At 36.2% G+C, this 12,542-nt stretch overlaps 1 long non-coding RNA gene across 1 annotated transcript in view; it reads left to right on the top strand.

Annotated features, from left to right (window-relative positions):
- Nucleotides 1–12,542, top strand: part of LOC137644079 (uncharacterized) — a 116,810-nt gene that overhangs the window by 45,956 nt on the left and 58,312 nt on the right. The gene's annotated exons all lie outside the window — the stretch shown is intronic.

Here is a 12,542-nt window from a genome sequence, read left to right as displayed (position 1 = left end):
AGACTCAGAACTTGCAAGGATAAGGGATGAAGCTGGATCCCTGAGCGAACTTGAGGCTGAACCCTCTGGTTACTATTTAAAGGATGATGTCCTAATGCACAAATGGCGGCCTAAGAAAGTGCCTGCTGATGCTGAATGGACCATTCTATATCAGGTGGTAGTGCCACCACAGTACCGAGAGGAGATTTTAAGGTTGGCTCATGAACAACCAATGGGAGGACATTTAGGAGTACGCAAAACGGGTGAGAAAATTTCCCGGGAATTTTATTGGCCAAATTTGAACAGAGGAGTTGCAGAATATTGCCGTAGTTGTCACTCGTGCCAAGTGATAGGTAAAAAGGATCCAAATCATCGAAAGGCACCATTGCAACCCATCCCAGTGGTGGAAGAACCCTTCTCCAAGATCATCATGGATATTGTCGGACCTCTGCCAAAGACAAAGAAGGGCCACACCCATTTGTTGACACTAATGTGTGCGTCGACGCGCTTCCCTGAAGCGTACCCGTTGCGGACAGCGACGAGTCCCAATGTGTCGCGGGCTCTGGTACAGTTCGTGACCACCTTCGGGTTACCAAAGGTTATTCAAACTGACAGAGGTAGTGTCTTCATGTCGAAAGTCTTTGAAGGCACCCTTAAGGAGTTAGGAGTGCAGCACATAATGTCCTCTGCTTATCACCCACAGTCTCAAGGTGCTTTGGAAAGGTTTCATGGCAAGCTCAAAAATGCATTACGTGCATACTGTGAAGACCAGAAAACACGAGATTGGGACACAGGCGTGCCGTTCTTGTTGTTTGCTATCCGAGATTCATGGCAAGAATCTCTGGGGTTTTCCCCCTTTCAGCTGGTCTTTGGACATCAAGTGCGTGGACCTCTCAAACTTTTGAGGGAGATATGGACCCATGAGGAACAAAGTACCAATGTGCTAGACTATGTGGTGAAGTTCCGACAACGCTTGCACGAGGTCTGCCAATTGGCTCATGAGGAAATGAAGAAGTCTCAAGAAAAAATGAAAGCCTGGTATGACCAAGCAAACAGGACAGAAGCACGACAATTCCAAGTGGGAGATGATGTGCTCATCTTTCTACCTGTGCCTGGTAGTCCCTTAGCGGCCAAGTACCAGGGGCCATATAAGGTCGTGAAGAAGCTCAGTGAATTGGATTATGTGGTAGGGACACCGGTCCGAAGAAAGGAACACCAGGTGTGTCACGTCAACATGATGAAACCATATGTTGTTCGGAATACCAGTGGTAATGCCACTGCCCAAAACCCATCACCAGTCACTGTGCCTGTTCATGTATCAGTAATAAGGAGACAGGTACAGCAAACAGAAGAGGAGGAAGAACAGAACCCTCAAGGTGAAGAAGAGGAGGAAGAACAGGATACTTCTGGTGAAGAAGAGGAAAAAACCAGTTTCAAGGGCATGCCTCTCGAAGCCCGACTTAAGAATTCGGAGGTTCTCAGAGACTTCAAGACCAAGGTCTCTCACCTAGCTCCCCAGCAGCAAGAGGATGTCCAAGCTTTAGTGGAAGAGTACGCAGTGCTGTTTCCTGATGTTCCCAGCCGGACAAATGTAATGGAACATGATGTGGACGTGGGAGATGCACGCCCAGTCCGTCAACACGCGTACAGAGTATCACCAAAGAAGAGAGAACTGCTTGGGAAAGAAATTGATTACATGCTCGAGCATGGGATTATTAGGAAGAGTTCCTCACAGTGGAGTTCACCGTGTGTGTTAGTGGAAAAGCCTGATGGTGGAGTCAGATTCTGTACTGACTATAGGAAGGTGAACAACGTCACAAAGCCAGATTCTTTTCCCTTGCCACGTATTGATGACTGCGTGGATACCATCGGGAATGCTAGATATATCACCAAGTGTGATTTGTTGAAGGGATATTGGTGTGTTCCGCTCACTGAGAGAGCCAAAAGGGTTTCAGCTTTTGTAACACCTCAAGGATTATTTGAATATAATGTGATGCTCTTTGGGATGAGAAATGCTCCTGCGACATTCCAGCGGATGATCAACAGTCTAGTACAGGATATAGAAGGTGTTGTCGCATATATGGATGACATTGTTATCTACAGTGACTCTTGGAAAGAACACCTGAAGAGACTAAAAGCCCTTTTCCAGAGTTTAGCAGAGGCCAACTTGACAATCAACCTCTCCAAGTGTGACTTTGGACAGGCGACAGTCACCTACTTGGGTCATATAGTAGGTCGAGGATCTGTTCGCCCAGTACAGGCAAAGGTTGAGAGCATTCAACAATTTCCAGTCCCGCAAAGCCGCCGAGCATTGCGTCGGTTCTTGGGAATGACTGGCTATTACAGAAAGTTCTGTGAGAATTACTCTACCATTGCCTTGCCTCTCACTAATCTTCTCAAGAAGAATAACAAGTATGTTTGGTCTAACCATTGTCAAGACGCATTTGACTCCCTTAAGAGGTTGCTAAGTCTATCACCTGTGCTGAAAGCACCAGATTTTGACAGAGAATTTGAAATAGCAGTAGATGCCAGTGATCATGGGGCTGGTGCAGTCTTATTGCAGGAAGATGATCAAAACATGAAACACCCTGTGGCATACTTCTCTAAGAAATTTAACCGGCATGAAAAGAACTATGCCACTATAGAAAAGGAGCTATTGGCTTTAGTACTTGCCGTAGAACATTTCTCTATTTACCTTCAATCTAATTCATTGCCTACTAACATCTTTACAGATCACAATCCCTTAACATTCTTGCATGCAATGAAAAACAAGAACCGCAGACTACTCAAATGGAGTCTACGGCTACAAGAAGTAAATTTGAACATTTTGCATATTCCAGGGACTCAGAACATTCTAGCAGACTGCCTTTCAAGGATGAATTAGAGTTGGGGCGTATGAGAGTAGTTTGGGAATAGTTATAACTGTCATTTGATTTTTTTTTTTCCAGTTTTCTTTTTTTTTTTGTTAGTTGTAATTTCACCTTTTTCGTGAGAGCTAAGCTGTGAGTTCAGTTACAGATTAGATGGGAGACAATTTCCTTTTCATTGAGCAGGAAATCTTTTTTTTAAGGGGGGAAGTGTGAAGTCCTGTGCGAGGGAGTTCTACCCTCCAAAGGACAACTTAACAGTCATAATTCTTTTAGTTTGTTTTTCTTTGTAAAACGGCTTTGCTCTCAGGGTTTTCCTCTTCTCTGTAACTTAAGAAGAGCCCTGGTCTACGTTACATAGACCTCTAGGCTATTAACTTGTCAACGCGCTTAATTCTCACCTCTTTCCCAGGTCAGCCACAAGAGATAAGCCAGATGTGAGAACAAAAGGTTCTCATAGACCGGGGCATCGTGCCACAAAGAAGAAGACCCCTGGTCATGATTGGCCAACACGCGGAAAAGGAAGGAGGGGTCACAAGATGTCATTGGCCCTCCAAACATGAAGACCGCCCCTGGAAGTCAAGATTACCCAATCAAGAGAAAAAGGGGATGGCCCACAAAAATTTCACTGCTGAGCCTAAGGCTGTGAGGGGAGAAGTCAGTTCCAGTCTGGAGGCCATACCAGAAAAAACACCAGATCCCAGGAGCCAGCCAGTGCCTGCGTCCCCCAGGAAAGGCTCTCCCCCTGAAACCTCCAAGAGGCTCGAACTCCGCCTGAGTCGAGGGCTTCACACTCCTCAGAGCGAAGAAAGGAACAATCTGCGTTGACGTCCCAAAGAACACCTGCTGTGCCGAAGTTTTTATGAAGATAAGTACTGACACCTGTGCAAGGGAGAGAATTATAAAAGTGCCTAAGTTAAAGTTACATTGATGGGAATTCCAAGGGAGTGAAGCTGAGGATAATTGTGGGGAATAGTTTCTCGTAATAAGGTGACAACCTATTCGCACCCAACATCATTTTTGTTTTTCTTGTTTTATGTTACAAGTTTTCTTATGTTCAAGTAACAACAGTTTCTTTTTTTGTATAAAAATTGAAGTGCGAAGTGAGGGTTTTTCTTTTGTTGTCGGGGGGCACATAGACAGATTGCCAACATTATTTTCTTTTGTTTTATGTGATCACCCGTGTTTTTTTTCTTTTACCATAATTATTCATTTGACATTTATGTTCTGCAATTTATTATATTGAGTGATTTCGGAAAATAGAAATTAAGTGATACCTTCTTTCTTTTATTATTATTTTTGCATCTGAATGTATTTGGAATTACTAGAGAGAATTAAGCTTAGTTTTTATCTTTTCGTTTTTTTTTTTACTGTAATCATTTCTTGATTTATTAGCCATAAACTCAAAAACACATTTTGCTTTGACTTGTCAATTGTATGTTGCTCCTTAAGAGTTTTACAATCATTTTCTTTTTTTTTGTTTTGCTTAATTAAACTATTGTATTTCGATTATTGCAACAGAGTTTCTTTTGTCCGTGATTTAGACTAAGGAGAAACCAAATTGTTCCTACACGAATTAAAACTATTCCAACGAGGTGCAGCTCCAAAATAAATAAATGAACTCGGGTATTTTTGAACCGTTAATAATATTAACAGGTTCAGTCATATAAAAGAATTCTGAGTGTCAATTAGTCGCTCTGGATTGACACGAAGTTACTGTGTCAAGTGGAGAGTCCGATTGATACTTTCTTTAAAGATCGTAATCTGCACAATTACGTATATATACAGTATATATATATATATATATATATATATATATATATATATATATATATATATATATATATATATATATATATAGGTATATATATATATATATATATATATATATATATATATATATATATATATATATATATATATATATATAGGTATATATATATATATATATATATATATATATATATATATATATATATATATATATATATTTTATAAATATACACTTATATATATATATATATATATATATATATATATATATATATATATATATATATATATATTATATATATATATATATATATATATACACTATATATATACATATATATATATATATATATATATATATATATATATATATATATATATACATATATATGTATATGTGTGTGCGTGTGTTAGTTTTGTGTGTCCCTCTGTGTGTGAGTAGTATGCCCCCTTCAAACAATAGAGGAAAGAGTTCAGTTTTGGTAAATCGGTTCATGAAATAAATTTCTTGTGAGTTAGAATTTTTTATCAGCTGTTATTGTTGTTGTAATAAGTAGGTTCTGACATTCTGGATAGTAGTTTTAACAACATTTAAGTATTTTTTTTTTTTTTTTTTTTTTGAAGATGCAAATTTTTGTCCATTTTTTTTTTTATTTAAAAGTAAATTAACCGCCAAATTGTGAACTGTCATTTAATTCAAGAGAAGAAGTTTTCTGATATTATTCTGGTTCCTTGAGAAAATACTTTTGCAAATTGGTGAATCGATAAATTGTGGGTGGAATATTCTCATAATTTCAGCCGCTTTATACACCTAGTTTACACTAAAGGTTTGAGACCATTGTGTTGACCTTGAAATCCATCCTGCCCCTACTGACACATTTCCCTGTATCTTGCACGATGATTCACTTCTGCTTCCTTTTATCCATTTTAAACTTGAATACTTTGGTCTGAATATAAGCTCGTCGTTTATTTTCAACATTAAATGTAAATGCGCATTAAATAGTGTAGTAATTTTGGCACATGGTAATATTTAAAGAATATTCTATAGATTTTTAGTTATTTTAAAAGAAATACTTTATATAAGATCTACGGGATTGGTAAAATTTTTTGGTTTGATTCTGAGACCCTTCCTATTAAATATCTCTTTTTTTTACTATCTATCCATCACTCGCTATGTCTGCCTCTCTTTTCTCCTCACAGTTCGAAATTGTTTTCACTTTTTATCCGTCTATCTACCTGATCAAACCATTCATAGCACTCAAACCCATTCTTTCAACTACATTAACCGTTTTTACTATCAATACTGTATTTATCATCTCAACATTTTTCACTATGCTAATTCTTCTTTCGTAACGTAAACTTTATTTCATCATTAAATACTCCAATTTGTTCTCATGTGTATTCGTAATCACCGCTTGACTTCCATTGAGGAAAATTAACTCCACAATCCTTTGATACATTTCAACTTTGGCCTATGGGCACTACAAAATTCCTTGCAGTCTTTTGCACAGATCTTGCTTTAGTCCTTGATTCAAATACCGGGTGATTCCCCTTTTATCTCATCATCATCTTTTCAAGTTATTCCCACACCCCTCCCCCCAAAAAAATGTATGAATTTATTGCATTCATTTTCCCCCAACTTGATCAACGTTCATGGGTTCATCTTCATTATTCCTTTGTACTCTTTTTCAAATTTACTCTCAGTTTCTCTTCTAGCATACACATTCAAACCCTTTCACGAACTCAGGCAGATTTTCATTCACTATCCCCAATCAGTACTGCATTTGGCTGTTTGTAATAGTCAGCCATTGCAGATTCTAATTATGATAGTTTTTTATTCCACTTAACAACTTCATTACAGTCCTTGGTCGGATTTCTCACAGAGATCCATCCTTGGAAAAATTGAATAGTCATGAATACATAATACACTGTTGTTTCCGCCGCATTTTTACACTAAACAAATCACTCTTCTTCATCGTGAAGACCTTCTATAATATGTATTCCTGAGTACCTTCCACACTGGTTTTCTATCTTTTCAAACATGGTCTTGTGTGTAGGTTCGTAAATGCTATATACATATTTTCCGTATGCTTTCAAACTTATTACAAAAACCCCACCTCCTTATCTAAGCCTATATTGACCTTCCCACACTGATCCTGCAAGACAATGTAAAGATTCATGTGGTTTATAGAAAGTACATAAGGACAATTGCAGTAAAGCTTGCTAACTCTTCCATGATATGATCGATGTTGTAATATACAATTTTGCTTTCCATGTCATAAAAAGAAATTCCATTTACTGCTATATCACTTATAAGCCCAGTATCCATAACTTGACTGACTTGGCATTCTACCAGGCATAATATGAACCTCCATTTCCTATGCATCAGTTGAAGCTACAGTTACCTTCACATAACCTAAAATGCTTGTTTCTCTGACATAACTGTGAAACCCAGGCACCCTTAGTAACCTGAAATCTAATTTCCTTCACTCTCCTGGATTTTTACTTTCATGAATAATAAGCGGGGTGACTATTACTGATGCAAATAAAAATCCGCATCAGTCTCCAACTTCACTTCCTTTCTATAACTTGAACCTGCATTCCATTGGCATGATTTTAACCTCCATTTCATAAATGTCATACAAGAGTTCATATTTGAATCTTGAGTCAGCTTAAATAACAAATACACATCCAGATATCTCTCTCTCTCTCTCTCTCTCTCTCTCTCTCTCTCTCTCTCTCTCTCTCTCTCTCTCTCTCTCTCTCTCTGTATATATATATATATATATATATATATATATATATATATATATATATATATATATATATATATATATATATATATATATATACATATATATATATATATATATATATATATATATATATATATATATATATATATATATATATATATATATATATATATATATATATATATATACATATATATATGTACATTTTATGCGTATTTATGCGTATGAGTGTGTGTTTGCATATGCGCAAAAATCTTAGTGTTGCCTCTGCTGTAAATTAGTCGGGAATGTGATAGGCCCCTAATAATTATTATCAAAATCGAGCTCGTATTTGACTTTTACTTCATAACACACTGATCTTTACCACTCCTTATGCATGGGTATCATTGATAGATAATGATTGCTGAATAATTTCAACATTATGGCCAACTTTCAATACTTACTTGAGCTGTGACTCTGATTTTTATCTTGACTTTAATTTTACATACTGCATTGGCATCATTAGTAGATTCTTCATGTCCAACAAAAACTCTCTATATCGTACAATCCAAACGTTATGTCCGAGAGTAAATTTCCTACTTAGCAGTTTGATGTGTGACTGGTTTCTTCTTACGTCTCTACTGTATCAATGAATTGTACGTGGTAAATACTAAATCTTATCATGTACGTTTCATATGTTAAAGGAAAGATAAGTTCCAGGTTAACCTGAGTATGTATAACCATAACTTTCAGCTCAATCTGATTATCTCATACTATTGAAAAGCTAGAGTCAATGTTCATTTCCTTTTGACTTCTCCCCTTCAAGTGAACCCTGACTTTGACCCTAAACTACATATCAGTTTCATGAGTATCCATGTGTGTCCAAAAGGCGGGAATGTGATTAATTCATATGAAACCTTTCATCTTCTGCATACCATTGACCTTGATAGCACTGTGTTCCACGTCTTGGCAGTTGAACATTTCTGTCCAAAATTAGGTTTTAGTCTCATATAGTGGAAAAAAGAATGGCCATAGTAAAATTTATAACTGAATTTTCTCTTTAAAATAGACATCAAACTTGACCTTGACCTTATAAGGCCTCGCAAATGACTTCTCGGTAAAAGTCATGTGTGTATAGGCATTTCAGTTTGGGAGAAACATTGATTCATACACATACACAAACTTTCTCAAACACACACACCGAGTTTATTTTCTTTTTCGACTCAAATGGGCATGGAATTCAGTCATTTTGTAAAGTAAGTGTTAGTTTACAACAAAATTTTCATATCCCCCTGATTTATTTTTCACCATTCAGTGATGATTCATCTGCACAAAACTGTCCTTCCTTATTACTCCTTTACAATGTGTCGAGCTCGAAGTATAAATACACCAAATTATGAGTGACTTTCAGTCTACTTTTAGTGTCCAGAAAAAAATAACTGAGAGATTCTAAAATTTTTACGGGGTGGCTATTTGAAATGGAAATAATAAATAGGACCAATTACACCCTTCTAAAAGTTTAGTTCATTGCTGGGATTATTTCCATGAAATGGGTGATTCCATCCACTTTCAAAAGATCCCACTGGATCATATACAGTAGTCTTGTTACTGTGGAAGACCTGGAAATATATAAGCTGGTAATTTAAACTCTGTGCCAAGTGAATTGATGGCAATTTCAGTTTTTATTTTGTAATGAAGTATATATATCTTACCAAGTTCCAAAGCAATAGTTAAAAAAAAATCCCTAGCGTTATTGATTCGTTGAATTATACATGAAAATCGAGTATTTGTTGCATACAATTAAGATAATTCCTTACAGAAATATTTTCTTTTCCTCAAGCTCTATTCTATAAGAATCTTTCATACACTCAAGCTGTAATGAAAAAAATAGATTCCTCATTCTCTTGAGAAATTTAATAAATTCTCTGGTTCGATTAAGTTGTAAATACCCTTTAGGTGAAGTTAAACCTTTATTTTAAGTCAATAAAGTTTAAAGAGAAGGTATCGATATTATGGTTTGCATCAAGATCAAGTAGGAACTCGTTTCGTGCGTTATTTGGGATTATTTTATAACAGTGTTAAAAATGTTAGCGCATCTGTACTCAAATCTGTCTCGTCAATTCCTAAGTGTGCTATTAGAACATCGTATTTTCTATAATATAATATAGCCTTGAAGATACAATACGAACCACTGCAGTCATTTAAATTAGTATTGGTAACAGTAACAACTTGTTTTTAGATTTCTAGCGGATAGCAGTTTACATTGATCGCATAAACTGGCAGAACAAAGACCTATATCGGGGATTTCTTTTCAAATTTATAACTGGCAGTTTTCTTCATTGGGTTAAAATATTTCATCTTATTGTTATTTGTAGCTAACTAGGGATGTGGCTCGTGATTATGGAACAAAAATTTTTTAAAATCGCGCTGACTAGATTACACATACCGAAACCTTTCATATTTGAATATAAAAATTTTGCAATCATAATCACCAGTTCTTAGATTTTTATTGTATTCATAACACTGCAAATATTTTGAAAGCAACTTTTGCTTGCTGTCGTTTGGTTTCAACTATTTCAACTCGAAATTTATGTAGAGTTGGAAATGCGTTTCACTTCAAAGATTTGATAAAATAAAAATGATTGAATATCCGATGATGGATATAGATCTTTTTAAGGGGAAACATTTCTGTTTTTCTATAAATTTCTTCCTTCAGATTATTAACTGCTCCATCTCTTCCTTGTACATTATTATATGACCTCTCACACAGTATGAATAAGCACGTCTACTACGGTAGACATACCAAAGCCTGTTATTTTCTTCACGTTATCAGACAACCGTGTCTACTTCTCAAGGCAAACCAGGAAAATGAAGTTACCCTCTAATATCCAGAATAGCTATCACGTCAATCTTGGGAGAAATTCAATATCTTTCCTTTCCCGGAGGGCCTAAAACGTAGCGAAAAAGCGAGGAAGGATACCACTTTTCTCGAGTTAAAAAAAAAGCGAACCTTGCATCCTTAAGCAATCTAGCATGCTGAAGCCGTGTGAATTCATTTTTTGTATAGGAGGGGAAGAGACACAAAGGAAATCATATTCATGTGGGGTAGCAAACGTTGTCTTTGTTCATTTCTTTGTGCTTAGATAAAGAAAGAAATCACGGGAACCTTTCAGTATGGGATTTATTGACTTTTCTCTCTCTCTCTCTCTCTCTCTCTCTCTCTCTCTCTCTCTCTCTCTCTCTCTCTCTCTCTCTCTCTCTCTCTCTCTCTCTCTCTCTTCGACCTATTATTAATCTACTAACAATCCAGTAACATCTTTCGTAGCGGCTGAATGATATAAATAGTGAAGTCAACACAGAAGATTTTGAAAGTGGTAGCCTTCAGTCATCCAACAGTGAAAATGAAGAGATTGAAGGATGTAGAAACAATAACTGTAAGGAGGATGGATTTACGTTAGTGCAATTTAATCAACAAAAAAGTTAACGAAATGAAGTTAGCACTAGCCGTGTAAGTTACTAGCATTATAACCAATAGAATATGAACAGTAACTTAAGCAACTCACGAGATCAAAATGATGCTATAAATAGTGTCTCAAATCATCCAAACACCCACCAACTCTCTCGTGCCAATACAGTGATGTACTTAGGTACGGATTTTCAGCTTTCAGTGGATGGGAGACTTTGGTGGATTGCAGATGTACATACAATTAACGACAACAGGTCACCGAGGGATTATACTGAATAAACCTGACTGTGTCAAGACTTATTAAGTAGCTCGAACTTTCAGCTAATTCTTGGATAATTGAAAACCTGCCATTTAACAATACTTTCCTTGTGACCATGCTGCAATCATTTGATAAAAGAATTACAAAACAGACAGTCAATGGAAGAAAAATTCATTGCATTACAAAATAAGCAATGAGAGCGAGAAAAAAATGAGATAGTAGATAATTCCTGAGGAAGCCACCCACAGTAAAAAAAAGAAAAAAAAAATTCTGTTATGATGGTAGAGAAGCAGTGATGAATGGTCATTCTTGGCCTCTGAATTTTTCTGTTAAGGATATCCAATCTGCACTCAAGAACCAAAGGAAATCACTCTTACAGTATAGCAAATTTCATGAAAAGCGTTAAGAATTTTTTAATTGATTAGCAAAAGACAAATACACAAGTAGAAGCTATAGTATAATGGACCAGCGACCTCCTTCAAGATCATAACATAGAATGTAAATGTCATCAAAGGAAGTGCAGCTGTTCTGCTTTGAAAATTATTTGGGTATTATTTTTTTTACTGAAGCCTACGCATACAGAAGTCAGTAAGTAACAATTATGAGGTTACCAAATGAAAACTATGGACAGTCTCATGAGTCGATCTCCATACATAGTAATGATTGCCTAGCCTATATCAAGACCAGCATCCCTATGATTTGTGAAATAGATGTCCCCCTTGGAGAAGGCACAGTCTCAACTCTCTAACATGCACAACGAGAATGGATATATGAAGATCAAAACTAAAGATATTTATATCACAGATAATAAGCTTTATATCTAAGGGCTATATGAAATAGATGATGGCCATTCTTGCATACTTCTTGGTGATCTAAATGCAGTTCACTTTAAACTAGGGGATTATTCATTGCATCCCTATAAAAATAATGATAAGAAAATTATGAATCATATTGAGAGGGAGAGCAATAATATCAACGTGATAAATGAACTCTGAAGAATGACCGTGGACTTCCACACCACTGTAAAGTTGTTAACAACTCAACCTCAGACAACTTTGATGTATATGGAAAAATAATAATCCCAAATACAACAAGAACGCATATTGTCCTATGCAAAAGACTGAAAATTTCAAAAAGGTGGGAATGCCTATTCCAAGATGTTAAAGTGAAATCTAAAGAGAAGCATTGGATAGTATTTTTCCAACCAATGGATCATAAAATACCATTCAGACATATTTCTAGGAAGGTCAAGATTACCCAGGGGGAAAGGATGAGAATAGGCCTTCACCCCAACTCCACAAAGGAAAGAAATGAATTCATGGAAGTGTGAACAACCCTCAAGTTTTGATTCCTTATCATTCAAGGTTAGATGTGCTTTGGAAAGAACCTCAAGTGACTACTAGAGAAAATTCAAGAAACCCTTATTAGATAGCATCCATCAGATGAAAACAAAAAAAGCCATC

The sequence above is a fragment of the Palaemon carinicauda genome, chromosome 1 (assembly GCF_036898095.1).
Source record: "Palaemon carinicauda isolate YSFRI2023 chromosome 1, ASM3689809v2, whole genome shotgun sequence".
In the NCBI taxonomy this organism is placed as follows: Eukaryota; Metazoa; Arthropoda; class Malacostraca; order Decapoda; family Palaemonidae; genus Palaemon; species Palaemon carinicauda.
This window is presented reverse-complemented; position numbering and strand designations above follow the sequence as displayed.